This window comes from Tachyglossus aculeatus, chromosome 24 (genome assembly GCF_015852505.1).
Source record: "Tachyglossus aculeatus isolate mTacAcu1 chromosome 24, mTacAcu1.pri, whole genome shotgun sequence".
Classification (NCBI taxonomy): domain Eukaryota; kingdom Metazoa; phylum Chordata; class Mammalia; order Monotremata; family Tachyglossidae; genus Tachyglossus; species Tachyglossus aculeatus.
Genome location: NC_052089.1, coordinates 4,838,447 through 4,862,932, shown reverse-complemented (window position 1 = coordinate 4,862,932; position 24,486 = coordinate 4,838,447). Strand labels below are relative to the sequence as shown.

The 24,486-nt window shown below is 56.6% G+C and overlaps 1 pseudogene; it reads left to right on the top strand.

Moving 5' to 3' along the window:
• LOC119945105 overlaps positions 1 to 21,128 on the top strand; it is a 29,476-nt pseudogene extending 8,348 nt beyond the window's left edge.
• The last annotated feature ends 3,358 nt before the right edge of the window (positions 21,129 to 24,486 follow it).

Sequence of the window (24,486 nt, the reverse complement as noted above, 5' to 3'; positions counted from 1 at the left end):
TCGGCTTCGTGGCCCTGGTCCCCCTCTGCCTCTTGGCCGAGGAGCCCCTCAGCCTCCTGGCCCTGGTGCCCCTTTGCCTCCATACCCTGATCTCCCGGACCAGATCCCCCTCTGCCTCCCGGCCCTGTTCCCCCTGTATCCCGGCCTAGGTACCCCTATGCCTCCTGGCCCTGGTCCACCTCTTCCTACTCGCCCTGGTCCCCATCTGCTTCCCGGCCCAGTTCCGCCTCTGCCTCCATACCCTGATCTCCCCAGCTTATCGGCCCTGATCCCGCTTTGCCTCCCGGCCCAGGAAACGCTCGGCTTCGTGGCCCTGGTCCCCCTCTGCCTCTTGGCCGAGGAGCCCCTCAGCCTTCTGGCCCTGGTACCCCTTTGCCTCCATACCCTGATCTCCCCAGCTTATCGGCCCCGATCCCGCTCTGCCTCCCGGCCCAGAAAACCCTCTGCTTCGTGGCCCTGGTCCCCCTCTGCCTCTTGGCCAAGGAGCCCCTCAGCCTCCTGGCGCTGGTGCCCCTTTGCCTCCGGGCCCTGGTCCCCCTCTGCCTCCGGGCCTTGGTCCCCCTCTGCCTCCCGACCCTGCTCCTCCTCTGCCTCCCGACCCTGGTCCCGCGTCTCCCGGGCCAGGTATCCCTCTGTCTCCTGGTACTAGTCCCCCTCTCCCTTTAGGCCCTGGTCTCCCTCTGCCTCCCGGCCCTTGTCCCTCGCTGCCTTTCACCCATGGTCCCACTTTACTATCTGGCTCTGCCTCCCTACCCCCGACCTTCCGGCTCTTGTCCCCTTCTCCCTCCGGCCCTAGTTCACCTCTACCTCCCAGCCTTGGTCCACATCTTCCACCCGTACTTAGTCCCTCCCTGCCTACTGGCAGGATGCTCCATTTCTTCCCAGCCTTTGTCGCCTTGTACCTCCGGGCCCTGGTCTCCCTGTACCTCCTGGCCCTGGCCCTTCTCTCCGTCCCGGCCCTGGGTCCCCTCTACCTCCAGGTCCTGGTCCCCGTTTCCGGACCTAAGTAACACTCTACCTCCTGGCCCTGGTACCCCTCTGCCTCCAAGACCTGTTCCCCCCCACCTCTGCAATGGTCTCCCTCTACCTCCAGGCCGTGGTCACTCTCCCGTTCCTGGCCCTGGTTCCCCTCTACCTCCTGGCCCTGGTCCCTATGTCCCCCGGCCCAAGTACCCCTCTGCCTCCTGGCCCTGGTCCCCTTCTCCCTCCAGCCCTAGGTCCCCTCTGCCTCCCTGCCTTGGTCCCTATCTTCCACCCGGACCTGATCCCTCTCTGCCTACCAGCATGGTGCTGCGGTTCTTCCAAGCGCTCATCGCCTTGTACCTCCTGGCCCTGGGTCATTCATTCATTCATTCAATTTATTTATTGAGCGTTTACTGTGTGCAGAGCACTGTACTGAGCACTTGGGAAGTACAAGTTAGCAACATATAGAGACGGTCCCTACCCAACAGCGGGCTCATAGTCTGGAAGGTCCCCTTACCTCCCAGCCCTGGTTCTGTCTCCGGATCCAGGTACCCCTTTGCCTCTTAGCCTTGATTCCCCTCTGCCTCTCCGCCATGGTCCACATCTACCTCCCTGCCCTGACCCCCCCCCCCCGCCTCTCACCCCTGGTTCCCCTCTCACTCTAGGCCCTGGTCCCCTTGTCCCCGGGCTCAGGTACCCCTCTGCCTCCCAGCCCTAGTCCAACTGTCTCCCGGCCCAGATACCCCTCTTTCATTCATTCATTCAATCGGATTTATTGAGCGCTTACTGTGTGCAGAGCACTGTACTAAGTGCTTGGGAAGTAAACGTTGGCAACATCATCATCATCAATCGTATTTATTGAGCGCTTACTGTGTGCAGACCACTGTACTAAGCGCTCGGGAAGTACAAGTTGGCAACATATAGAGACAGTCCCTACCCAACAGTGGGCTCACAGTCTAAAAGGGGGAGACAGAGAACAAAACCAAACATACTAACAAAATAGAATAACGGGCTCGGTCCCTACCCAGCAGCGGGATCACAGGCTAGAAGGGGGAGACAGATAAAAAACAAAACATATTAACAAAATAAAATGAATAGAATAGATATGTACAAGTAAAATAAATAAGTAAAGTAATAAATATGTACAAACATTTATATATATATATATATATATACAGGTGCTGTGGGAAGGGGAAAGAGGTAAGGCGGGGGAATGGGGAGGGGGAGGAGGTGGACAGGAAAGAAGGGGCTCAGTCTGGGAAGGCCTCCTGGAGGAAGTGGGTTCTCAGTAGGGCTTTGAGGGGATTAAGACTGAGCTCCCCGTGGGACAACCTGATCACCTTACAACCTAGACTGTGAGCCCACTGTTAGGTAGGGATTGTCTCTATATGTTAGCAGCTTGTACTTCCCAAGCTCTTAGTACGGTGCTCTGCATCATCATCATCATCATCATCATCATCAATCGTATTTTTTGAGCGCTTACTATGTGCAGAGCACTGTACTAAGCGCTTGGGAAGTACAAGTTGGCAACATATAGAGATAGTCCCTACCCAACATTGGGTTCACAGTCTAAAAGGGGGAGACAGAGAACAAAACCAAACATACTAACAAAATAAAATAGAATAGATATGTACAAGTAAAATAAATAGAGTAATGAATATGTACAAACATATGTACAGGTGCTATGGGGAAGGGAAGGAGGTAAGATGGGGGGATGGAGGGGGGACGAGGGGGAGAGGAAGGAAGGGGCTCAGTCTGGGAAGGCCTCCTGGAGGAGGTGATCTCTCAGCAGGGCCTTGAAGGGAGGAAGGTCATGGGTTCAAATCCCAGCTCCGCCAACTGTCAGCTGTATGACTACCAGGCTGGTCCCTACCCAACAGAGTAAAAGAGGTATTGAATCCCTATTTTACAGATGAGGTCTGTAAAGGTAATCAGATCAGACCTAGTCCCTGCCTCACTTGGGTCTCATAGTCCGAGGAAGGGAGAGCGGGTCTTTTAGCTCCATTTTACAGATGAGGAAATGAGGCCCAAACCGATGCCTTGCCCAAGGTCACCCTGCAGGCTGGTGAAACAGCAATCGCCTGCTTCCCAGTCCCGTGCTCTTTCCACGAGGCCAGGAGTGCTTTTGGCAACAGCTGTGTGCATTTGGGAGTCTCACTTTCAGAATCACTTCTTCTTCCAACTGAGGCACGTTGGGCGTTACTGCACACAGTAAGCGCTCAATAAATACGATTGATTGATTGAATGACCTCCCCACCACTTAGAACGGTGCTTTTCACATAGTAAGCGCTTAATAAATGCCATTATTACTATTATGATTACAGATATCGACGCTCCCGCCCGTCCTCGACCCGGCCCCACACTCACGAGCCATGGCGACCACCGCAATGCCACAAAAGCCTAAGCGACCGAGCGCAAGTCTGCTCTGCGCCGCCACCGCCCCTTCTGCCTCCTGGCCCTGATCCTCATCTGCCTCCAGGCCCTAATCCCACTCTACCTCGCAGCCCTGGTCACTCTGTGCCTCCTAGTCCTGGTCTCCCTCTACCTTCAGGCAATTGGGTCTATCTCCAGCCCAGAACGGGGTCCCCGCTACCTCCATGCCCAGGTCCCCCTGTCTCCCGGCCCAGGTACCTCTCTACCTCCCAATCCTGGTCCCCGGGTCTCCTGGCCAAGGTAACCCTCGGCCTCCCGGCCCTGGTCCTCCTATGCCTCCCATCCCTGGTTGGCTTCCGCCTGCATATCCTGGTTATTCCTGCTTATCGGCCCCGATCCCCCTCTGCCTCCCAGCCCTGGTCCCCCGTCTTTGGGCCAGGTACCCCTCGGCATCCTGACCCTGGTCGCCCTCTGCCTACGGGCCCTGGTTCCCTTCTACCCCCCAGCCATGGTCCCATCTGCCTCCCTGCACTGGTCACCCGCCATTTCTTGGTCCTGGCTCCCCTCTGCCTCCCGGCCCTGGTCCCCCTGTTTCCTGGCCCGGGTACCCTTCTGCCTCCTAGTCCTGGTCCCTCTCTACCTCCAGGCCCTCGTCTCCCTCGTCCCCCAGGCCCTGGTCTCCCTCGGCTTCCCAGACCTGGTCCCCCTCTGTCTCCCTGCCCTTGTTCCCCCCGCTTTTCCGCCCTGGTCCCCCTTTGCCTCCCGGCCCAGGTACCCATCTGCCTCCTGGCCCGGTTCACCCTCTGCCTCCTGGTCCAGGTATCCCCCTGCCTTTTGGCCCCGTTCCCCCGATGGTTCCAGGCCCTGGTGCCCCTCTGCCTCCTAGCCCTGTTCCCCCTGTTTCCCGGCATAGGTACACGTCTGCCTCCTGAACCTGGTCCCACTCTGCCTCCCCGCCCTGATCCCCGTCTGGCTCCCAGCCCTGGTCCCTCTGTGCCTCCCCGCCCTGGTCTCCCTCAACCTCCATGCCCTGGTCTCTCTCTCTGTCCCAGCCTTGGGTCACGCCTACCTTCCGGCCCTGGTCCCCCTGTTTCCTGGTCCAGGTACCCCTCTGCCTCCAAGTCCTGGTCTCTCTCTGCCTCCAGGCCCTGGTCTACCTCGGCCTCCCGGCCTTGGTCTCCCTCGGCATCCTGGCCCTTGTCCCCCTCTGTCTCCCTGCCCTTGTCCCCCTGCATTTTGGCCCCGGTCACCCTATGGTTCCAGTCCCTGGTGCTCCTCTGCCTCCAGGACCCTACTCCTCCCTCTGTCCAAGCCCTTGGTACCATATACAACCCGGCCCTGCTGCCTGTCTTCTGGCCTGGTACCCCTCTGCCTCCTAGCCATTGTCTCCGTCTCCCGACCCGGGTACCTCTCTGCCTCCCGTCCCTGGTCCTTCTGTGCATCCCGGATTTGGTCTCCTTCTACTTCCGGGCCCTTGGATCTCTCTCCATCCCGGCCCTTGGTCCTCTCTACCTCCCAGCCCTGGACCACCTGTTTCCCGGCCCAGGTACCCGACTACCTCCCGACCCTGGTCCCCCTCTGCCTTCCCACCCTGGTCACCTTCTACCTCCCGTCCCTGGTCCCCCAGGACCCTGGTCCTGTCCTGGTCCCGCCCTGCTTCTCGGCCGTGGTTCCCTTTTGCCTCCCAGACCAGGTCCTCCTGTCACCCGGCCCAGGAACCCCTCTCCCTTCTGGCACTGGTTCCCTTCTGTCCTGGTCCCCCTATGCCTCCAGGCCCTGGTCCCCCTCTGCCTCTCGGCCCTGGTCCCTCTCTACCTCCCTGGCCAGGTACGCCTCGGCCTCCTGGTCCTGGTCACCCTTTGCCTCCCGGCCCTGCTCCCCTGTCTCTCGAACCAGTTACCCCTCTCTCTCCCAGCCCGGGTACCCCTCTGCCTCCATGACCTGGTCCCCCTGTATCCCGGCCCAGGTACCCCTCTGCTCTCTGGCCCTGGTCCCCCTCGGAAAACCTGCCCGGCTCCCACTGTGCTTCCAGGCCCTCGTCCCCCTCTGCCCCAAGGCCCAGGTCCCCCTCTACGTCCCGGCCCTGGGTCCCATATAGAACCCGGCCCTGCTGCCCGTCTCCCGGTCCTGGTCCCCCTCTGCTTCCTGGCCGTCTTCCCCTTGTCTCCCGGCACCCCTCTGCTTCCTGGTCTTTGCCTCGCATCACCTCTCGGCCCTCGTCCCCCTCTGCCTCTAGGCACTGGTCCTCCTGTCTCGCAGCCCAGGGACCCCTCTGCCGCGCTGCATTTCTCCCTCTGCCTCCCTGTCCAGGTACCCCTCTGTCTCCTGTCCCTGGCCTCCCCCCTCCCGGCCCAAGTACCACTCTGCCTCCTGGTCCTGGTCCCCCTCTGCCTACCTGCCCTGGTCCCCATCTGCCTCCTGGCCCTGGTCCCACGCTGCCTCCTTGCCCTCGTCCCCCACGCTTCTCGGCCCTGGTCTCCCTTTGCCTCCCAGCCCAGGTACCCCTCTGCCTCCTGGCCCTGGTCCCTCCTTACAATGCTGCCCTGATCCCCCTCTGCCTCCCGGATCTGGTCCCTCAGTGCCTCCCGTCCCTTGTTCCCCTCTGCCTCCCTGCCCTGGTCCCCCTGCCTTCAAGTCCAGGTACCCCTCTGCATTCTGGCCCTGGTCGCCCTCCGTCTACCTGCCCTGGTACCCATCTGCCTCCTGGCCCTGGTCTACCTCGGCCACTCGGACCTGGTCCCCCTCGGCCACCCGGCACTGCCCCTCTCCCACTTTTCGACTCTGGTCCCCTTTCTTCTCTCGGCCCAGGTACCCCTCTGGCTACTGGTCCTGGTCCCCCTGGCCCTTGCCCTGCCTCCTGGCCCTTGACCCTCAACTCCAGACCCAGGTACGCCTCTGCCTCCTGGACCTAGTCCCCCTCTGCCTACCTGCCCTGGTCCCCATCTGCCTCCAAGCCCTGGCCCCCCTCTACTTCTCAGCCCTGATCCTCCTGTATCCCTGCCTAGGTACACTTCTGCTTCCTGGCCCTGGTCCCACTCTGCCTCCCGGCCCTGATCCCCGTCTGCCTCCCGACCCGGGACCATCTGTGCCTCCCTGGCCCTGGTCTCCCACGACCTCCAGGCCCTGGTCCCTCTCTCCGTTCCGGCTGTGGTCCCCTCTACATCCCGGTCCTGATCTCCATGTCTCCCGGCCTAGGTCTCCCTCTGCCTCCTGTCCCTAGTCCCCTTCTGCCTCCAAGCCCTTGTCCCTCTGTGCTTCCCGGCCCTGGTCTCCCTCAACCTCCAGGCCCTGGTCCCTCTCTCTGTACCGGCCCCGGGTCCACGCTACCTCCCGGCCTCCCTGATCTCCCATCCTCGTGTCTCTCTCCACTTCAATCCATACTTCATGCTGCTGCCCGGATTATCTTTGTCCAGAAACGCTCTGGGCATATTACTCCCCTCCTCAAAAATCTCCAGTGGCTACCAATCAATCTGCGCATCAGGCAGAAACTCCTCACCCTGGGCTTCAAGGCTGTCCATCACCTCGCCCCCTCCTACCTCACCTCCCTTCTCTCCTTCTCTCCTCACCGTACCTCTTTCTCGCCTGTCCCGCCATCGACCCCTGGCCCACATCATCCCCCGGGCCTGGAATGCCCTCCCTCTGCCCATCCGCCAAGCTAGCTCTCTTCCTCCCTTCAAGGCGCTGCTGAGAGCTCACCTCCTCCAGGAGGCCTTCCCAGACTGAGCCCCTTCCTTCCTCTCCCCTTCGTCCCCCTCTCCATCCCCCCATCTTACGTCCTTCCCTTCACCACAGCACCTATATATATGTATATATGTTTGTACATATTTATTACTCTATTTATTTATTTATTTATTTATTTATTTATTTTACTTGTACATATCTATTCTATTTATTTTATTTTGTTAGTATGTTTGGTTTTGTTCTCTGTCTCCCCCTTTTAGACTGTGAGCCCACTGTTGGGTAGGGACTGTCTCTATATGTTGCCAATTTGTACTTCCCAGGCGCTTAGTACAGTGCTCTGCACATAGTAAGCGCTCAATAAATATGATTGATTGATTGATTGATTTCCCAGTAGAGGAAGCCTTCTGCCTACTAGCCCTCGTCCCTCTCTGCCTCCAGGCCCTAGCCACCCTCTGCCTCCCAGCCCTTGTCGCCCCAGCTTCCTCGCCCTGGTTCCCCTTTGCCTCCCTGCCCAGGTACCCCTCTGACTCCTGGCCCTGGTCCCCCTCTGCCTACCGGCCCTGGTCTCCCTGCCTCCCGGCCCTGGTCGCCCATCTCCTGGCCCAGGTATCCCTCTGTTTCCTGGACCTGCTTCCCTTCTGACTACCTGCCCAGGTCCCCCTCTGTCTCCCCACCCTGGTCCCCTTCTTCCTCCAAGCCCTGGTACTCCTCTGCCTCACTGCCCTGGTCGCCCCCTGCATCTTGGCCTGGTTCTCCTCTACCTTTTGACCCTGGTCTCCCTGTCTCCCGGCCCTGGTCCCCGTCTGCCTCGGGCCCTGGTCCCCGCAACATTTCGGCCCTGGTACCTCTCTTTTTCCCAGCCCAGGTACGCCTCTGCCTCCTGGCCTTGGTCACCCTATGCCTCCCGTCCCTGGACCCCAGTCTCTCGGCCCAGTTACCCCTCTGCCTCCCGGCCCAGGTCCTCTGTCTCCCGGCCCAGGTATCCCACTGCCTCGCGGCTCTGGTCTGCCTCGACCTCTCTGACCTCGTCACCCCCTGCCTCTCGGCACAGGTCCCCTTCTGCTTCTCAGCCCTGGTCTCCATCTCCCGGCCCTGGTCCCCCTCTGCCTCCCTGTCCTCGTTCCCCACCGCCTCTCGGCCCTGGTCCCCCTTTGCCTCCCGGCCGAGAAACCCTTCTGCCTCCTGTACCTGGTCCCCTTCTACCTACCTGACCTGGTCTTCCTCGGCCTCCCGGGTCTGGTCCCCCTCTGCCTCCCTGCCATTGTCCCCCGGCTCCTCGAACCTGGTCCCCCTATGCCTCCCAGACCAGGTAACCTTCTGCTTCCTGGCCCTGGCCCGTCTGTGCTTCCAGGCCCTGGTCCCCCATGGCTTCCTGGCCTTGGTTTCCTTCACCCTCCAGGCCCTTGGGTGAGTCTCTGTCCCGACCCTCTGTACCCTCTACCTCCTGGACATGGTACCCCTGTCTCCAGGCCTAGGTACCCCTCTGCCTCCCGGCACTGGTCCCCCTCTGCGTCTCAGCCCTGGTCCCCCTCTCTGCTACCCTGGTCCTCCTCTGCCTCTCGGCCCTGGTTCCCCTGTCTTTCGGCCCAGGTTCACCTCTACCTCCCAGCCCAGGTAACCTTCTGCCTCCCCATCCTGGACTGCTTCTACCTCCTGGCCCTGGTCCCCCGTCTTCTGGCCTAGGTATCCGACAGCCTCTTAGCATTGGACCCCACTGCCTACCCACCCTGGTCCCCCTGTTTCCCGGCCTAGGTACCCCTCAGCTTCCTAGCCTTGCTCCTTCTCTGCCTTCAGGCCCTGGTTCCTTTCGGCCTCCCGGCCCTGGTCCCCCTCTGCCGCCCTGGCCTTGGCCCCCCCTTTCTCCGCTCTGGTCCCCCTTAGCCTCCTAGTCCAGGTACCCCCCTGCCTCCCGGACCTAGTCACTCCCTGCCTCTTGGCCATGGTCTCCCTCTGCTTCTCAGACCTGGTCCTCCTGACTACCGATCCAGGTCCCCCTCTAGCTACCGGCCCTGGTTCCCCCACCGTCTCGGCCCTGGTCCCTCTGTACCTCCTGGTCCAGATACGCCTCTGGCTCCTGGCCCCGGTCACCCTCTGCCTCCCGACACTGGTCCCCAATCTCTTGGCTCAGTTACCCCTCTGCGTCCCAGCCCTGGTCCCCCTCTCTCCTGGTCCAGGTTCCCCTGTCTCCCGGCCCATGTACCACTCTACGTCCCATCCCTGATCCCCTCTGACACCCCACCCTGGTCCAATTCTACCTCCCGACCCTGATGCCCCTCTGCCTCCAGGCCCCAGTCCCCCTGTCTCCCGGCTCAGGGTCCCCTGTGCCTCCTGGCCCTCATCCCCCACTTCCACCCTGTCGGGGTCCCCCTCTGCCTCCCGGTCCTGTGTCCCCTCAACCTCCCGGCCCTGTTCCCCTGGTCCCCTGGCCCAGGTACCCACCTGCCTTACCGCACTGGCCCCCCATGCTTCCCGGCCCTGGCCGGCCTCTACCTCACTAACCTGGTTGCCCCCCGCCTTTTGGCCCTGGTTCCCCTCTTCTTCTCTGCCCTAGTCCCACCGTCTCCCAGTACAGGTACCCCTCTGCCTCCTAACACTGCTCCCCCTGTCTACCGGCCCTGATCCCTCTCTATCTCCCGTCCATGGTCACCCTCTGCCTCCCTGACCTTGTCCTTCCCCACTTCTCGGCCCTGGTACCCCTTTGCCTCCGGGTCCAGGTACGCCTCTGCTTCCTGGTCCCCCTCTTCCTCTCAGCTCTTGTCCCCTATCTCGTGGCCAAGGTACCCTTCTGCCTCTTGGCCCTGGTCCCCGACTGCGTCCCGGTCCCGGTCCCCCTCTGACTCCCGTCCCTGGACCCCCTGTCTCCTGTACCAGGTACCTTCTAAATCCCAGCCCGGGTCCACCTCTGCCTCTGCCTCCCATCCCTGGTTCCCCTGTTCCTGCCAGTCCTATTTCCCCTTTAGTTCCGAGAAGCGTGGGGGACAAGGGCAGGGAGGCAGAGGAATCCCATTGTCGCCCGTCCCTTTTTACCCTGTCTCCCAGCCCAGATACCCCTCTGCCTCTCGGTCCTGGTCCCCCTGTCTACCATCCCTGGTCCCACCTTGTTTCCCAGCCCGGGTCCCATTTTGCTTCCCTGCCCTTGTCACCCCCGCTTCTCAGCCCTTGTTCCCTTTCCCTCCCGACCCCGTCCTCCTCCGCCTCCTGGTCCTGATCCCCCTCTGCCTCCCAGGCCTGATCCCACTCTGCCTCCCAGCCATGGTCCCCCATCTACCAGCCCGGGTACCACTCTGCCTCCCGGCCCTGGTCACCCCCTGCGTCCCGGCCCTGATCCCCCTGTCTAACATCCCTGGTACTCCTCTGCCTCCTGGTCCTGGTCCCGTTCTGCCTCCCAGCCCTGGTCACCCCCTGCCTCCCAGCCCTGGTCCCCCTCTACCTCCCACCCCAGGTCACCTCCTGCCTCCCTGCCCGCGTCCCTCTCTACCTCCCTGCCGTGGTCCCCCCCTCCTCTTAGCCCTGGTCCCCCCTGCCACCCAGCCCTTGTCCTCCTCTGCCTCCCGTCCCTCGTCCCCCTGATAATAATAATAATAGTAATAATAATGGCATTTATTAAGCGCTTACTATGTCCAAAGCACTGTTCTAAGCGCTGCGGCGGTTACAAGGTGATCAGGTTGTCCCACGGGGGCTCACAGTCTTAATCCCCCTTTTACAGATGAGGGAACTGAGGCACAGAGAAGTTAAGTGGCTTGCCCAAAGTCACACAGCTGACAATTGGCAGAGCCGGGATATGAACCCCTGACCTCTTACTCCAAAGTCTGTGCTCTTTCCACCGAGCCACGCTGCTTCCCCACCCCTGAGCATGCCAGCCCTAGTTTCCCTTTAGTTCCAAGAAGCAGGAGGACAAGGGCAGGGAGGCAGAGAAACCCCTCTGCCTGCCGGCCCCGGTCCCCGCTTCTCGGCCCTGGTCCCTCTTTGCCTTCTGGCCCAGGTACCGCTCTCCCCCTGGCCTTGGTCCCCCTCTTCCTCCAGGCCCTGTTCCCCCGTATCCCGGCCCAGGTACCCCTCTGTCTTCTGGCCCTGGTCCCCCAGTGCTCCCCTGCAGGGGAACCCCTCTGCCTCCCGGCCCTGCGTCCCCTCAACCTCTGGGCCCTGTTCTCCCAGTCTCCTGGTCCAGGTACCCTACTAACTCCTGGCCATGGTTCCCCTGTGCCTCTCCAACATGGTCCCCCTCTGCCTCCCAGCCCTGGTCCCCCTCTGCCTACCTGCCTTGGTAACCCCCTGCCACACGTCCCTTGTCCCCCTCTGCCTCCTGGCCCTGGCCCCCCTCTGCTTCCCGACCATGGTCTGCCTCTGCCTTTCTGACCTGGTTGCCCCCAGCCTCTCGGCCCTCGTTCCCCTCTGCTTCTCAACCCTAGTCCCACTGTCTCCGGGCACAGGTACCCCTCTGACTCTCGGCCCTGGTTCCCCTGTCTCCCAGCCCAGGTATCCCTCTGTCTCCGGGCCCTGGTCCCATTGTCTACCGGCCCTGGTCCCCCACTTTCTCCTGGACCTTACCCCCCTCTGACTCCCTGACCGTGCCCCCATCGCTTCTCGGACCTCAGCCCCGTCTCCCGGCCCAGGTATCCCTCTGTCTCCCGACCCTGGTACCCCTGTCTACCGGCAGTGGTCCCCCTCTCTCTCCTGGCCCTGGTCCCCCTTTGTCTCTCGGCCCTGGTCCCCTTCTGACTCCCTGACCTAGTCCCCCCATCTTCCTGGCCCTGGTCCTCCTTTGCCTCTGGGCCCAGGTACCCCTTTGCCTCCTGGCCCTGGTCCCCCTCTGCTTCCCGGCCCTGGTCCACGTTTCCGGGCCATGGAGCCCCTCTGCCTCCCAGCCCTGGTCCCCTCTGCTTCCCAACCCTGGTCCCCCATCTCCCAGCCCAGGTACCCCTCTGCCACCTGGCCTTGGTCCCCCTCTGCCTCCCGGCCCTGGTCCCTTTGAGTCATCCAGCCATGGTCTCTCTCTACCTCTAGGCCATTGGGTTTCTCTCCATCCTGGCCAAGGGTCCCCACTACTTCCAGGCCCTGGTCTTCCTCTACCTCCAAGCCCTAGCCCCTCTCTCCATCCCGGCCCAGGCCTCTCTTTCCATCCTGGCCCCAGGAACCTCTATGTCTCGGCCTAGGTTCCACAGTCTCCCGGCCCTGGTCCACCTGTCTTCTGGCCTAGATAACCCTCTGCCTCCCGGGCCTGCTCCCCCTGTCTTCTGGCCTAAGTAACTCTCTGCCTCCTGGCCCTGGTCCCCCTCAGCCTCCCGGCCCTGATCCCCCTCTGCCTCCCGGCCATGGTCCCCCTTCTCCCGGCCTAAGTACCCACCTGACTCCCTGCCTTTGTCTGCAATGTCTCTCGGCCCAGGAACCCCTATGCCTCCTGGCCCTGGTCCCCCTCTATCTCCTGGCACTGGTCCCTCAGTGCATCCCAGCCGTGGTCTCCTACCTCCAGGACCTTGGGTCTCTCTCCGTCCTGGCCCTGGGTCCCCTCTGCCTCCCAGCCCAGGTTCCCCTCTGCCTCCCGGCCCTGGTCCCCCATCCCGCGGCCCAGGTACCCCTCTTCTTCCCTGCCCTGGTCCGCCTTTCTCCCGGCCCCGGTAACCCTCTGCCTCCGGCCCTGGTCCCTCTCTGCCTCCCGCCCTTGTCCCCCTCTGTCTTCTGGCCCTGGTCCCGCCCGAATCTCGGCACTGGTCCTCCTCTGCCTCCGGGACCTGGTCCCCCCCTGCATCTCGGCCCTCGCGCCCTCCCCGCGCATCTCGGCCCTGACCCCCCTCTGTCTCCCAGCTGTGGTCACATGTGTCTCCCTGCCTTGGTCACCCCGCTTCTGGGCCCTGGTCATTCATTAATTAATTCAATCGTAATTATCGAATGCTTACTGTGCGCAGAGTACTGTACTAAGCGCTTGGGAAGTAGAAGTCGGCAACATGTAGCGCTCAGTACAGTGCTCTGCATACAGTACATGCTCAATAAATACGACTGACTGAATGTATACCTCCTTCCCTTCCCCACAGCACCTGTATATATGTATATATGTTTGTACATATTTTTTTTACTCTATTTATTTATTTATTTATTTTATTTGTACATATCTATTCTATTTATTTTATTTTGTTAGTATGTTTGGTTTTGTTCTCTGTCTCCCCCTTTTAGACTGTGAGCCCACTGTTGGGTAGGGACTGTCTCTATATGTTGCCAATTTGTACTTCCCAAACGCTTAGTACAGTGGTCTGCACATAGTAAGCGCTCAATAAATAGGATTGATGATGATGATGATGATGATGATCTGTAATTGTATTTTTTAAATTGATGCCTGCTAACTTGTATTGATGTCCTGATGCCTTTTTACTTGGATTAATACCTCTCTTCCCATCTATACTGGGAGCTAGTTGTGGGCAGGGACTGTCTATCTTTTTTACTGTACTGTACTTTCCCAAGCGCTTAGTACAGTGCTTTCCTCACAGTAAGCGCTCTATGGCTTAGTAGAAAGAGCACGAGCTTGGTTGTCAGAGGACTTGGGTTCTAATCCTGGTTCTGCCACTTGTAAGCTGTGTGACCTTAACTTAGGTCAAGCCACTTTACGTCTCTGTGCCTCGGTTACCTCACCTGGAAAATGGAGATTGAGACTGTGAGCCCCTGGTGGGACATTCTGATGACCATGTATCTGCCCCTTGCTTAGAACAGTGCTTGGCACATAGTAAGCACTTAACAAATAACAGTAGTATTACTATTGTTATAAATACGATTGAATGGATGAATGACGTGTGGGTTGAACCAAATAATCACTAGCCTGTCATATATTCATCCATCCATACACATCCAAGCACGCACACGCACACACACACACACACACACACACACACACACACACACACACAGAGACACACACACAGACACACACACCCCACCACCACCAGCACTAGCACCAGCACCAGTACGGCCACCACCCCTCTTTTGGAGGACTGTGCCACCCAAGACCCCATCTTGACAGTAGGGCATGTCTGGGCAATGGTATCTGTCCACATTAGAAAGATGTGCCTCAAGGCTGGAGAGATGCATTGAGCAGTTTTTCTACAATGAGTAGTAACTAGATGAATGGAGGGCTTTGAGCAGACTGGACATGCTTTTTCAGGAAGGGGGACCTCAGGACTCACTCAGCCCTCCTCTGGGGATGGGCAGAAGAACCTCGGTCTCATCGGAGTGAAGTGGCACTGGAGCTTCTCCTCTGGTTCCTGCCCGTGGACATGTCGAGTTCTGAACCCTGGTCTTGAGACACCTGAACTGGTGATCCTACACGTCTGACCGGGACCACATCTGTTGAAAGGAAAACCAGTGCTCAAAGTTGGGTGTGGAAAGGGGAATCGGGGAAGCAGGAAAAGGCGGCGGGGGGAAGCTCAGACAACCTAGTTTTGCCAAACTTTTGCCCACTCTCCCAGCCCTCTCCCGGCCCAACATGGTTAAGTGGATCGGCAGCTACTATGACTGCCACACTCTACACTACAAACACTTACCTATCCCTTCCTCACATCCCTACAAGGGGCTTGTTCTCCACACACTAAAGGGACAGAACTACACACTGTATAGAATTCCATTTCTAGAAAAGAAAACCTCCTTTGTCCTCCCATCTGCACCCCCAGTTCTGTTGCTCCAGGAACTCCAGTCCCCCCGATACGGTAAGCGCTTAGAACAGTGCCAGTGCCTAGAACAGTGCTTGGCACATAGTAAGCACTTAACAAATACCAACATTATCGTTAATATTCATCTTATTGTGGGGAGGGAATGTGTCTGTCATACTGTATTCTCCCAAGCGCGTAGTACAGTGCTCTGCACACAGCAACAGCTCCATCGACCCAACTGATCGATTGAAGGAGCAGAACGGCACAGTGGATAGAGTGCAATTTCTAGTACAATACCTGCTCTTTGTGCTCCCTGCCCACACCCCTGCTTCCTTGAATTCAGGTAGGAGTCTGCAGACTTTGCTTCTCAGAGAAAAATATAATAGAGATTCTGATAGACACCCTGTCCTCCTCCTGACATTAGATCACTCAAGCTTCTGTGTGATGCCCTGAAATGTCCTTTCTCTGGGGACTGAGACTTTGCAGTGACCGTGGAGAAGGACCTGAGACACGGAGAAGCTTGCCCCGTCTATAGAATTAAGGGCCCTGGCTCCTATCAGTCCCAATCGAGTCAGACAGAACTAGCCTCCTGCACAAAGCCCCAGACTCTGTTCTCCCAACAGTGGCAGCCGCTTCATTACTCATCTTCTCCCCAATTATTCTCACACACACACACACACGCACACACACACACACACACACACACACACACACACACACACACACACACACACACACCCTGTGGGGTAGCAATACAGATCACTTCTTAGTGGGGTAAATCTGGGTGTGGAATGTGCCCATGGTGTAACAGGCCGAGGAAAAGCACTGAGCAGCTGCTCTGGAGAGATGTCCCTGGCCCCTGGAACCAGAAACATTCTTTGGTCGGAGAGCAGCAGCCTTCCCCCTGGTGGCACCAATCGTTATTCTGGGAGGCTGCACCTCTCTATCACACCCTGGTGGCAGCAGTGGGCTTGTTCAGGGGGGCTGTGCTTGGTGGCAGTATAGTATTATATAATGATAATAATAATAATAATGATATTTAATAATAGTAATGAGGGCCTTTTTTAACGCGCTTACTATGTGCAAAGCACTGTCCTAAGCACTGGGAGGTTACAAGATGATCAGGCTGTCCCCGGCGGGGCTCACAGTCTTAATCCCCATTTTACAGATGAGGTAATTGAGGCACAGAGAAGTTAAGAGACTTGCCCAAATTCACACAGCTGACAATTGGCGGAGTAGGGATTTGAACCCATGACCTCTGACTCCAAAGCCCGGGCTCTTTCCACTGAGCCACGCTGCTTCTCTATTGCTAAGCACTTACTATGTGCCAAGCACTGTTTTTATGGCATTTATTAAGCGCTTACTATGTGCGAAGCACTGTTCTAAGCGCTATGTAGGTTACCACATGATCAGGTTGTCCCACGGGGGGCTCACAGCCTTAATCCCCATTTTACAGATGAGGTAACTGAGGCACAGAGATGTTAAGGGACTTGCCCAAAGTCACACAGCTGACAATTGGCAGAGCCAGGATTTGCACCCATGACCTCTGGTTCCGAAGCCCGTGGTCTTTCCACTGAGTCACGCTGCTTCTCTATTCTAAGCACGCTGCACTGTTCTAAGCACTAGGGTAGAGACAAGGTAATCGGATTGGCCAACATGGGGCTCACGGTCTTAATCCCCATTTTACATTCATTCATTAATTCAATCGTATTTATTGAGCGCTCACTGTGTGTAGCACACTGTAGTAAGCACTTGGGAAGTACAAGTTGGCAACATATAGAGATGGCCCCTACCCAACAACGGGCTCACAGTCTAGGTAACTGAGGCACAGAGAAGTTAAGTGACTTGCCCAAGGTCACAGAGCAGACAAGTGGCAGAGCTGGAATTAGAACTCACGACCTCTGACTCCCAAGCCCGTGCTCTTTCCACTAAGCCAGCGTGGCTTCGTGGCTTAGTGGATAGGACGGGCCTGGGGGTTAGAAGGTCCTGCGTACTAATCCCAGTTCTGCCACATGCTTGCTGTGTGACCTTGGGCAGTTACCTCAATTACCTCATCTGCAAAATGGGGATTAAGACTATGAGGCCCATATGGGACAGGGACTATGTCCAACCTGATTAACCTGGATCTGCCCTAGGTCTAACAACAGTGCTTGGCACAAAGGAAGCACATAAAATGTACCATTATTATTATTATACAGCAGTAAGCTTGTTCTGGGATCTTACTCTGCTCTACCGCCCCATAGTGCTACTAGGCAGTATTCTGTGAAGCTGTGCCTCTTAATCACCCCCTCACAGCATCTGGTGTCATTCTGGGAGGCACGGGCCTGGAAGTCCGAGGACCTGGGTTCCATTCCCAGCTCCCCCACATGTCTTCTATCTGACCTTGGGTGTGTAACTTCACTTTTCTGAGGCTCAGTTACCTCATCCATAAAATGGGGATTAAGACTGAGTCCCAAGTGGGACATGGACTGTGTCCGATCTGATTACCCCGTATCTACCCCAGGACTTAGAGCAGTGTTAAGCACACAGTAAGTGCTTAACAAATACGACAATACTAAACTGTTATGATTACTATGATTTTATTGTAACTATTCTTATTTTAGAGACGAGGTAACTGAGACTTAGAAGAGTGAAATGACTTGCCCAAGGTCACTCAGCGGACAAGTAGCAGGGCCTGAATTAGAAATCTGGTCCTTCTGACCCCCAGGCTCTATCCACAAGGCAGCGATGCTTCTTTCCCACACCGAGCCTCTCTATCGCCACCTGGTGGCACTTTGCTCTTCCAGCGCCGGCTTACCCCATGGGCCTCCATCTCTCCTATCTGGCCTGCGCCTCCTCTTCCAAGTCCTTCCTCTGATCTGGAACTCCCTCTCCCTTCCTTTACATATGCCAGAACGTCATTAGCCCCCTCTCCAAAGCATTGGGGTCACAACTCCGCCAAGAGGCCTTCTCTGATTAAACCCTCTTTCCTCCAGCTCCTTCTCCGTTCTGTATTGTCTACACCCAGGGATTTGTGAAATTTGACCATTCGCTTTTGGCCCTGCATCACTTATATTGTAATAATGATAATAATGATGATGATGGTATTTGTTAAGCGCTTACTATATGCAAAGCACTGTTCTAAGCGCTGGGGAGGTTACAAGGTGATCAGGTTGTCCTTGGGAGGGGGGGCTCACAGTTTTAATCCCCATTTTACAGATGAGGTTACTGAGGCGCAGAGAAGTTGACAGTCCAAAGTCACACAGCTGACAGTTGGCGGAGCCGGGATTTGAACCCGTGACTTCTGACTCCAAAGCCCGGGCTCTTTCCACTGAGCCACGCTGCTTCTCTGCATATCCCCGCATCCTAACAGAAAGAGTCGAGGCCTAACAAATACTACTATAATAATGACTGAAAATATAAAATGAAAAAAAGTCAAGTGGCAAGGGAAATGAGAACGGCACCTATGCTGATCAATCCCCCAAAGACTGGCCAAATCCAACTTCCCTGATAATAACAATAACAACTGTGGTCTTTGTAAAGCACTTATTATCTGCCAGACATTGTACTAACCGCTGGCTTAGACACAAGATAATTTGGTTGTACACAGTCTCTGATCCACACTGGGCTCACAGTATAAATCCCTATTTTATAAATGAGGAAACTGAGGCAGAGTGATTAATGGATAAAGGAAGGTCAGAGGTTTTGAACGGTCCCTGCTGGTTCACTTGGGGAGCGTCAGGGATAGGGATGGGAGAGACAGTGGTGCTGGATGGTCCATGCTGGGTCACTGATGGAGTCAGGGACGAGGAGGGCAAAGACACACAGGTTGGATTGGTCACACTGCCAAGCAGGTGGTGGTGTGACCACTTGGTTTGGGGTTCATTCATTCAATCGTATTTAGTGAGCGCTTACTGTGTACAGAGCACTGTATTAAGCGCTTGGGATGTACAAGTTGGCAACATATAGAGATGGTCCCTACTCAACAGTGGGCTCACAGTCTAGAAGGGAGAGACAGAGAACAAAACAAAACATATTAACAAAATAAAATAAATAGAATGGATATGTGCAATTAAAATAAATAAATAAATAAATAGAGTAATAAATACGTACAAAAATATATACACACATACAGGTGCTTTGGGGAAGGGAAGAAGGTAAGGCGGGCAAGATATAGAGGGGGAGGAGGGGGGAGGAAGGAGGGGGCTCAGTCTGGGAAGGCCTCCTGGAGGAGGTGAGCTCTTAGTAAGGCCTTGAAGGTAGGAAGAGAGCTAGCTTGGCGGATGGGCAGAGGGAGGGCATTCCAGGCCAGGGGAACGACGTTGGACGGGGGTCGACAGCGGGACAGGCGAGAACGAGGCACAGTGAGGAGATTAGCGACAGAGGAGCGGAGGGTGCGGGGTGGGTTGGAGAAGGAGAGAAGGGAGGTGAGGTAGGAGGGGGCGAGGTGATGGAGAGCCCAGAAGCCGAGGGTGAGGAGTTTCTGCCTGATGCGCAGATCAATTGGTGGCCACTGGAGATTTTTGAAGAGAGGAGTAACATGCCCAGAGCGTTTCTGGACAAAGACAATCCGGGCAGCTGCGTGAAGTATGGATGGAAGTGTGAACAGACAGGAGGATGGGAGATCGGAGAGGAGGCTGATACAGTAATCCAGACGGGATAAGATGAGAGCTTGAACGAGCAGGGTAGCTGTTTGGATGGAGATGAAAGGGTGGATCTTGGCAATGTTGAGGAGCTGAGACCGGCAGGGTTTAGTGATGGCTTGGATGTGAGGGGTGAACGAGAGAACGGAGTCGAGGATGACAACAAAATTGCGGGCTTGTGAGACGGGAAGGATGGTAGTGCCGTCAACAGTGATGGGGAAATCAGGGAGAGGGCAGGGTTTGGAAGGGAAGACAAGGAGTTCAGTCTTGGACATGCTGAGTTTTAGGTGGCGGGCAGACATCCAAATGGAGATGTCCTGAAGGCAGGAGGAGATGCGAGACTGGAGGGAGGGAGAGAGAGCAGGAGCAGAGATGTAGATTTGGGTGTCATCAACGTAGAGATGGTAGTTGAAGCTGTAGGAGCGAATGAGGTCACCAGGGGAGTGAGTGTAGATCGAGAACAGAAGGGGACCAAGAACTGAACCTTGAGGAACCCCTACAGTAAGGGGATGGGGCGGGGGGAGCTTGCAAAAGAGTCTGAGAATGAACGACCGGAGAGATAAGACGAGAACCAGGAGAGGACGGAGTCTGTGAAGCCAAGGTTGGATAGCGTGTTTCGCACTATCCCTCCTCCCCCTCCCCTTTCCTTCCCTTCCTTTGAAGCCCACATTATTCGCCTCTACCACCCCCTCCAGATTCTTGCAGCCGTCATCTACTGCCCTCCCGGCCCCACCTCCAACTTCTTTAACGACTTTGACTCCTTCCTCACCTTCCGTCTCTCCTTCTCCATGCCCACTCTGATCCTCGGAGACTTCAACATTCACATGGATATACCTGAAGACTCCTCTGCCGCCCGTCTTCTATCTCTCCTCGACGCTGCCAACCTCTTGCTCCACCCCACCTCACCCACTCACCAACTTGGTCATACCCTCGACCTCATCATCTCCTATCGCTGCACTGTGTCCTCCCTCACCAACTCTGAAATCCCTCTCTCTGATAAGAATCTTCTCACCTGCCTCCTCACTCACACTCCTTTCCCCTGTAAATCCATATTACTCCCTCACAGAGATCTCCGCTGTCTTGACCCCATCCATCTATCGGAGCGCCTCACACCCCACCTCGCCGCCCTCTCCTCTCTACCCAGTCTTGATGATCAGATTACTGCTCTCAACTCTACCCTTTCTACTCAGTTAGACTCACTCGCTCCCCTTTCCCTTCGCCGCTCTCGTACCACTAACCACAGCACTGGATCACTGCCACTGTCCGCCTCCTTCGCTCTTATGCTCGAGCTGCCGAACGCTGCTGGCGAAAGTCTAAGCACCATGTCAACCTCGTTCACTTCAAGTTCATCCTTTCCTGCCTTAACGCAGCCCTCTCTTCTGCCAGACAAAACTATTTCTCCTCCCTTATTGACACCCATGCCCATCACCCGCGCCAGCTCTTCCATACATTCAACTCCGTTCTCAGGCCCCCGGTTCCTCCCCCTCCTCCTTTCCTCCTTCCAAGACAAGCAACAAGCTTCCTGCAGCGGCCGACAGCAAAGAGGCTCCTCCACGGCTCCCCGGCCCTGGCCAACTCCAACCGGGCGGCCCTGACCAGCGTCCACCGCGCGGCCTACACCCGCCTCTACCTGGTGCTTCTAGTGCAGTAGGACGGCTCCACCATCCACATCCGTTACCGGGAGCCCCGGCACCTGCTGGCCATGCCCGTCAACATGGACACGCTGTCCCCGGAGGAGAGGAAGGCCAGGCTGCGGAGGCGGAACTCCAGGCTGGCCGTGAAGAAGGAGGAGGAGAAGCCCGAGGTCCTGGACGACTTCAAGCTGGACTGCTACCAAAAGTTCTGGAAGAAGAAATGAGCCCGAGGCGGGGGCCGGCTCGCCCTCCCTCCCCACCCAGTTTGGTGCACGTCTAGCAACAAATACGGGGGCCCTGGGAGCCGGGGGTGGGCGACCCCTGGCTCTTCACGTCTCCATCATCATCATCACCGCCGGTAGTATCTACTGAGTGCCCCCGGTGTGCAGAACGTGGGGCACAGGACGGCCGAGTCGGAAGATCCAGTCCCCGTCATTCATTCAGTGGCATTTTATTGAGCCACTAAATAAATAAATAAATAAACTTATTTATTGATAGACTGTGAGCCCGCTGTTGGGTAGGGACCATCTTGTACATATCTAGTCTATTTATTTTATTTTGTTAATATGTTTGGTTTTGTTCTCTGTCTCCCCCTTCTAGACTGTGAGCCCACTGTTGGGTAGGGACCGTCTCTATATGTTGCCAACTTGTACTTCCCAAGCGCTTAGTACACTGCTCTACACACAGTAAGCGCTCAATAAATACGACTGATTGATTGATTGATTGATTCCCTCACCCCCAACGATCTGGCCTCCTACTTCATTAACAAAATTAAATCCATCAGGTCCGATCTCCCTAATGTCACTTCCCCGCCTTCTCCAACTCCCCGGCTCTCAACACTCTCTGCTACTCTCCCATTCTTCCCAGCAGTATCCTCGGAGGAGCTCTCCTCCCTCGTATCAAGTGCTACTCCGGCCACCTGTGCTTCTGACCCCATTCCCACTCATCTCATGAAATCTCTCGCTCCATCCCTTCTCCCCTCCTTAACTTCCGTCTTCAACCGCTCACTCTCCACTGGTTCCTTCCCCTCTGCCTTCAAACATGCCCATGTCTCTCCCATCCTAAAAAATCCCTCTCTTGACCCCACCTCACCTACTAGATATCGCCCCATATCCCTCCTACCATTTCTTTCCAAACTCCTTGAACGAGTTGTCTACATGCGCTGCCTAGAATTCCTCAACACCAACTCTCTCCTCGACCCCCTCCAATCTGGCTTCCGTCCCCTACATTCCACGGAAACTGCCCTCTCAAAGGTCACCAATGACCTCCTGCTTGCCAAATCGAAAGGCTCATGCTCCGTCCTAATCCTCCTCGACCTCTCAGATGCCTTCGACACTGTGGACCACCCCCTTCTCCTCAACACTCTACCTGACCTTGGCCTCACAGACTCCGTCCTCTCGTGGTTCTCCTCTTACCTCTGCGGTCGTTCATTCTCAGTAACTTTTGCGGGCTCCTCCTCCCCCTCTCATCCCCTTACCGTGAGGGTTCCCCAAGGTTCAGTGCTTGGTCCCCTTCTGTTCTCGATCTACATGCACTCCCTTGGTGACCTCATTCGCTCCCACGGCTTCAGCTATCACCTCAACGCTGATGACACCCAGATCTACATCTCTGTCCCTGCGCTCTCCCCCTCCCTCCAAGCTCGCATCTCCTCCAATCTTCAGGACATCTCCATCTGGATGTCTGCCCGCCACCTAAAGCTCAACATGTCAAAGACTGAACTCCTTGTCTTCCCTCCCAAACCCTGCCCTCTCCCAGACTTTCCCATCTCTGTTGACGGCACTACCATCCTTCCCGTCTCACAAGCCCGCAACCTTAGTGTCATCCTCGACTCCGCTCTCTCATTCACCCCTCACATCCAAGCCGTCACCAAAACCTGCCTGTCTCAGCTCCGCAACATTGACAAGACCCGCCCTTTCCTCTCCATCCAAACCGCTACCCTGCTCGTTCAAGCTCTCATCCTATCCCGTCTGGATTACTGCATCAGCCTTCTCTCTTATCTTCCATCTTCATGTCTCTCCCCACTTCAATCCATACTTCATGCTGCTGCCCGGATTGTCTTTGTCCAGAAACGCTCTGGGCATATTACTCCCCTCCTCAAAAATCTCCGGTGGCTACCAATCAATCTGCGTATCAGGCAGAAACACCTCACCCTGGGCTTCAAGGCTCTCCATCACCTCGCCCCCTCCTACCTCACCTCCCTTCTCTCCTTCTACAGACCGGCCCACACCCTCCGCTCCTCTGCTGCTAATCTCCTCACCGTGCCTCGTTCTCGACTGTCCTGCCGTCGACCCCCGGCCCACGTCATCCCCCGGGCCTGGAATGCCCTCCCTCTGCCCATCCGCCAAGCTAGCTCTCTTCCTCCCTTCAAGGCCCTACTGAGAGCTCACCTCCTCGAGGAGGCCTTCCCAGACTGAGCCCCTTCCTTCCTCTCCCCCTCGTCCCCCTCTCCATCCCCCCATCTTACCTCCTTCCCTTCCCCACAGCACCTGTATGTATGTATATATGTCTTTCCTTATTTATTTAATTATTTATTTATTTTACCTGTACATATCTATTCTATTTATTTTATTTTGTTAGTATGTTTGGTTTTGTTCTCTGTCTCCCCCTTTTAGACTCTGAGCCCACTGTTGGGTAGGGACTGTCTCTATATGTTGCCAACTTGTACTTCCCAAGCGCCTAGTACAGTGCTCTGCACACAGTAAGCTCTCAATAAATACGATTGATTGATTGAGAAGGGGGTGGTCCACAATGTCGAAGGCAGCTGAGAGGTCAAGGAGGATTAGGATAGAGTATGAGCCGTTGGTATCGGCAAGCAGGAGGTCATTGGTGACATTTGAGAGGGCAGTTTCCGTGGAGTCTAGGGAACGGAAGCCAGACTGGAGGGGGTGGAGTAGAGTTGGTGTTGAGGATTTCGAGGCAGCACGTGCAGCCGACTCGTTCAAAGAGTTTGAAATTGAATTTTAGGAGGGAGATGGGGCGATAACGAGAAGGTGAGGTGGAGTCAAGAGAGGGTTTTTTTAGGATGGGAGTGGCATGGGCATGTTTGAAGGCAGAGGGGAAGGAACCAGTGGAGAGTGAGCGGTTGAAGATGGAAGTTAAGGAGGGGCGAAGGGACGGAGCGAGAGATTTCATGAGATGAGTGGGAATGGGTCAGAAGCACAGGTGGCCGGAGTAGCACTTGAGAGGAGGGAGGAGAGCTTCTCTGACGATACTGCTGGGAAGGATGGGCGAGTAGTAGAGAGTGTTGTGAGCCGGGGGCTTGGAGAATTGGGGGAGTGACTTTGGGGAGGTCAGACCTGATGGATTTAATTTTATTAATGACTTAGGAGGCCAGATCGTTGGGGATGAGGGAAGGAGGAGCGGGAGGAACCGGGGGCCTGAGTAGGGAGTTGAATGTACGGAAGAGCTGATGGGGATGATGGGCATGGGTGTCAATAGGGGAGGAGAAATTGTTTTGTCTGGCAGAGGAGAGGGCTGAGTTAAGGCAGGAAAGGATAAACCTGAAGTGAACGAGGTTGGTATGGTGTTTAGACTTTCGCCAGCAGCGTTCGGCAGCTCGAGCATAAGAGCGAAGGAGGCGGA